This window comes from Dipodomys merriami, unplaced genomic scaffold, assembly GCF_024711535.1.
Source record: "Dipodomys merriami isolate MVZ:Mamm:240054 unplaced genomic scaffold, mDipMer1.0.p SCAF_3, whole genome shotgun sequence".
Lineage (NCBI taxonomy): Eukaryota > Metazoa > Chordata > Mammalia > Rodentia > Heteromyidae > Dipodomys > Dipodomys merriami.
The window spans coordinates 2182514-2188513 of NW_027204492.1; positions in this window are offsets into that span (position 1 = coordinate 2182514).

Sequence of the window (6000 nt, forward strand, 5' to 3'; positions counted from 1 at the left end):
TCAGGCCCCACAACTGGACCCCCCCCCTCAAAAAAAGACTAATGCTCTACTACTTGAACCACAGCTCCAATTGTAGATTTTTTGGTGGTTAAATGGAGAGAAGAGTATGATTGACTTTCCTGCCTAGGCTGGCTTCAAAACACAATCTTCAGAACCCAGCCTCCTGAGTAGCTAGGATTATAGGCATGAGCCACTGGTGTCTGTCTTGGGTTTTTGTTTTTTTATGTAGTCCTATCTGAAAATTTAAAAAACCTTTTACATCTTTAACTATTTTAAAGGTTACTGGAATTTTGAACTCAGGGATTCATGCTTTCTAGGCAGGTACTCTACTTTTTGAGCCATACCTCAGCTTTGGTTTTTTTTTTTTTTTTTTTTTTTTTTTTTTTAGTTATTCTCAGGTCTCCCCACTTTCCCTGGAGCCACCCTCAGATTTCAATCCTCCAGCCTATGGTCTGAGTGACTGGGATTACAGATGTTTACCATCATGCTCATTTTATTGATTGAGCTGTGGTCTCAATAGCTTGTTGCCAAGGCTTGCTTCAAACCACAATCCTCCTGATTTCTGCCTCCTGAAAAGTTGAGATCATAGGTGTGAGCCATCACTTCAATCTTTTATCTTTTATTTATAATTAGTTTGTGAATGTATTGCCTCATTAATGAGACTTTATATCTGTAATTTATGTTGTTCTTTCACATCTTGGACCATTTCCTTTATGCCTCTATCATCCTTTAAAATTAATTAGCTTATTTGGGCAGATCTTTCAGCTTTTATTACCTTCCAGGATATTACTCTTCTTATTAATATCTCCCCCTTTTAGTGACTTTGCATGATATTTTTGATTCTCTTCTGTTAACTTATTTCTATGTGAAATTATTTTTTTCTGTCCTGATAGATGAAAAATAAAGTATAGGTTAAATTTTTCTAGTTTCATATATGAGGAGCGCCCTCTTCTGGAAATTTTCAGAACCATGGAAAGTCCTCAGTTTACTTTCTGTGTTCTCAATTTGTTTTCCTCCCAGTTATCTAGATCTTTGCTTTGCTTTTATATTCCCTCTCTTGATTTAACTCCATTCTTTCTTGTCAATGAAAATCTTTACCATGGAAGGAAGTCTTGAGAGTTCATTGGACCAAAACTGTGAAGCCCCTTTTGATCATCAGCATGATAGCAAGCCCATATAGCTCTTGGAGTATGGAAGATTAGCTGTTTCCTTTGTGTGTGCCCATTCCTTGAGGCCTCTGGAGATTCTGCAGGAGTTCTTGTTATTGTGCAAGTGTGGGCTTTTCACTCTGTGGGCTCCCAGTCTTACTCGGAAAAATTGGTTCATTCAAGCTTGAGTTTTGTAGTCTCATCTGATTAGGAAGCAGATTAGTGGTTCTCAGGGACCAATTCCTTAAACTTCTTCGTTTTCTTCTTCTTCTTTATCTGTGTGTCAGTTTTGCAGCCTCCAGTCACCCTCCATGTGAAAAGGTGCAGACATCTCCCCCTTCACATCGGGTCCTGCACCTCTCTGCTGTATAGACTCAGCTTTAGAAACTGATTGGAAACTGCCAGTTGGTCAGAGTATCCCTTGTACTTTTGAGCACCCATTCTGTAATATTTACTTCATTAGATCAGAGAATAACTCTTCTCTCTAACTAGGATGTACAAAACCTCTCAGGCCACATGTTTGCTTTCCTCAGCCTGGAGCCAATCAACCTGCGTCATATTAAGGAGGTATTTTGTATTTCCATGGTGGACCCAGACCCGTTATGGGGCTAAGAATTTTGTGTGCATTTTCTCCCTTAGCCCTGTAACTAGACTATGAAGTGAAGAGAGTATAATTTTTATACAGAGAAGAGGAAACATGAGTTATTTCCTTTTTAGACTTCCTTTCTCATTTGTTATTCAGTGTATAAAAGCAAATGGCCTTATTACTCATTATAAACTAAGAAAGTTTTTTAGTTATAAATTCCATGGCCTGGTCAAGCTCATTTCCTGCATTTTAAATTCTGTGCAGCATGAGTTCTTTCAAAAGCATGTGATTGCTATATAAGGTAGCCAACGTTTAGAGGCATTGTCCATGAGATGAATGCCAAGAAGGGCTCAAATTTGCCATAGTGATGAGAAAGCCCAGCAGCCTGCTTCTGTCATCTTCACTTAAAGGCTATTTGAGGCTTCTGAAGACAATGGGGATGTACGTTCTGCACACATCATTAACTCTGCATTCCACCAAGCAACATTTATGGACTGAGCCCCTTGCATGTGCCCAGGATGAAGACCCAGATGTACAGGGTCCCTGTTCTGCCACAGAACAGACCACCAATAAACAAGTAAGGGAATTCACACTTTCTCTGACTTCAATGAGGATAGATGCTCTGACAAGAATAGAAGATAATGTGTTTAAGTGTTGAATTAATTGAGTTCTTTAGGCAGAGTTTTCAAAGATACTTTCTTGTTGGCTTTGCTGATGATGGCAGTCAAGTGTAGCTCTGAATAAAACAGATGATATTTAAAGTCCTGGAATTGGCTGAGATGACTTTGTGACTCAGTTTTCAAACTTGAGGCTGCATCAGAACCAGAGAAAGGGCTCGTTAAAGCTTGGGAGGTCTGATTTAGCAGGCTCTAGATCAGGAATCAAGAATTTACTTTTTCAGCCAAGCACCAGTGGCTCAGGTATTACCTAGGCTATAGGGAGAGTGGCTGATCTGATTTTTGAGCTCCAACTGCTTGTCTGAAGACCCTCTACCCTATCTTGAGCCAATGATTTGCATGAATATTCTGGAGATCCCAAGGTACCTGATGAAGATGTCTATAACTTAGGCTCTCTAATGTTAAGCTGGAAGTCTCAAAGCAGATAAGGAAAATCAAGCAAATTGTGTGAGAACTGGGTAATTATTTTTCTTTTCCTCACCCTTCAAAGCACATTTCTTTTGATACAGAAGTCACTTGCTAATCTCACCAATAGCATATATATCCTGCATAATTTCATCCACCGTTTCCATATCACAGTAATTCCAACTTCTGCTGCATTATGGAAGTCTCTTCTGTCTCAGATCAGGAAACCTTCTCTTCTTGGGAGAGCATGTACCTTGGACTCAGAATATTTTTGATAGCATTCAGTGTGCTATCGGGAAACAAAATTATTTGGAGATTCCCACATAACCTCATTGAGGCTTTCAGAGAATATGGAATGCACACAAAGAGAACTACAGTGGTCTGCGTGCCACAGTGGGTCCCTCTTAATTTGAGGATATATTGCTTCCCATACACTCCCTGTGCGTCTCATGCAGGGACATGAGGGCTGAGTTCCTAGTGCAAAAGCATTTGGGGGTGTATCTCCTTGTGTTGTGTCTTTGATACTAGTTTTCCCCTAAAATTACAAAAGTTTTACCTACTGAAATTTGTAGTGCGATGGAAATGTGCAAGGCAGAGCTTGGCATCATTCCGTCAGTCCTTCTCTACCCACACTTCTTACTCCAAGCACTTGCCTGGATGGTTTCTACTTTTTTTCGATTCCTTCACTGTACACAGGTGCATTATAATTCATTGCTATATTTTAGTGCAGGAATGACTCCCAGTGAAGTCTCTGGATTTGCTATGCAATTCCATGCATACATCTTTTCAGTACCTCTATATGCTGGTCAAATGCAATATGAACTATCTAATGAGCAGGAAATAGACCTGCTTGGGAGGCGGGGGTAAGCTGCACAAAAATCTTCCTCAGATGAGAGTGAGTGGCCAAAAAGGCTTGGAGTTCTCTGATAAAATAGAACTAGAGTACTCTGCTAAGCTCAGCTGTCACCTGAGGACCCAGAGAAAGAGAGAAAGAATAACATGTGACACAGCCACTTCATCCTCCCTCAGCCACCCTACCCCACATGCTTGAGCACCTGCAAACTTAACCACTCCTTCAAAGTGCAGGCATAGGTACACACACATACATACACTTACCATGCACATTGATGGTAGAAAAGTAAAACATCTGGAGAGAATGTGTACAATACATGATCACTCCCTCTTCACATCCCTGTACATGTTTCTGCTTCTAGCATGCATCTTATTTTCACCTGGTTTTGAAAACATACGTACAAAGAACTAATGTGATGTTTAAAATTACTAAACAATAAGCACTGAGCATCCATATTTCAATCGCATAGAATGTTCTCTACAAGTACAAGTCCACAGGGTACAGAATTTTTATCCTATTTCTGCATGTATATTTTCATAAGGTATTTCAAAAGTACTTAAACTTTTTCCATCCTATTTAAATATGAATCAGTATTCCCACTTGTCTGCATTTTTATATGAAACACTGTAATATATCGCTTTCCAAAGGCAATCAAAAATGTCTTTGGTAGTTATTTTTCTGCAAACAGCAGCAATGCTTTCTAGAGAGACAAAGACAGAGGAAATGCCCGGGATCACATAGTTAAAAATGTTCTTCTAGCACGCTGTGGCCCATCGCCCATATCCATATCATCTTTTCTAATATGGAGAAACAGCTATTTAATCTCCCTCTAAAAAGGTAGGCACATAAGCATGTAGGTGAGTAGATGGATAGATAGATGCATGCAGGGATAGATGGATGGACAAATAGGTGGGCAGGCAGAAGAAAATATATGGAGAGAGAAGAGGAAGAAGAGGAGGAGGAGGACCAATTGAGAGATATAAGGATTGATTGGTTGGTTGGTTGGTTGGTTGGTTGGTTGGTTGGTTGGTTGGTTGAGATACAAGTGGGGCTAGCAGTTTCCAGTCTTAGAATGGGAATATCACATAGGAGTAGAGTGAGAATTTGATGTCCTATCCTAGAATCTGCTCAATCTAGTGCAGAGATCCTGAGAGAGATCGTCCTATCCTGTGAAATCTAAGCTTTTCATCAACATCTAGATGAGCACAGAAAAAATTCATACCATGGCCCTTACTCTCACAAAGTGCCAACAAAACTCAGACCCTGCAATGAAGGGGTTTACACAATACTGATTTCAGCTTAGGTTTACCGAAGTACAATTAATGATAACAGGTTAAGATATCTTTTAGAGAAAATAGTTCTTAATGTGACAGGTACACAATCAGTATAGTACCATGGTTTGTATTATAGATGTCACATGAGATTCCAGATCTACCCACTTGTCATTCATTGCCTTCGAGATTCTCACTCACATCACATGCACATGGAATCACTTTCTACAATGGGGAGCTGCGAAATGAGGAAAGGAGCCATTACTAATTGTACACAAAACTGTTCCAAACATAGGCTTATATTGAAAAAAAAACTGGAGACCTTTGCTTTAAAGAAATCTGGGGTGACAGAGCTCTCACACAACAAGTATTGCCTAAGGGTAATGAGACTGAGTTGTGTGATGAAACATTACTCAGTCTCAGCTTGGGGCCCCCAGTCTCTCTAACAAACAGGAGGAGGAGACCTCCTAATATCCATTGAAGAACATATACTCCCTGCTCACACATGCACTCACACTCACACTGACAGTAGACACCTACTAGTCTTCAGTTTTCCAGTTATTCCCTCCCTCCAGTCTGTAATATCCTAATAGCACCAAAAAAGCATTCTCTGTTGCCATAGAAACCAGAAGGTCCTCAAAATTATCCACGTCATGTCAGGTTTCTATGGAAACCAGGAGGTGCCAATGCACGCAGAGGCAGAGCTTTGCTTTCTATCTTAATTACACCTGGCCTAATCTAATGAATGAATAAATGAAGTAATGGTTTATCAGAGCTATGCCTGCAAATTCTGCATGGAATGAGCATATGGATGGGGATTTGTCACAAAATAGATTTAGGGATAAGAAAAGTCAAAAGTAAATAGTTTTATTATCCCTGGAGAGACAAGTCAGGATCCAGGTCTGCAGAAGGAGACCTTTTCGTCTCTTAAAAGACAAGAAGTCAGATATATTAGAAAAGAAGGGATCAAGGAAATTTAGTCACTTTAAAATGACCTTCAGAGAGAGATGTCAGTGGCTCACACATGTAATCCTAGCTACTCAGGAAACTAAAACCCAGA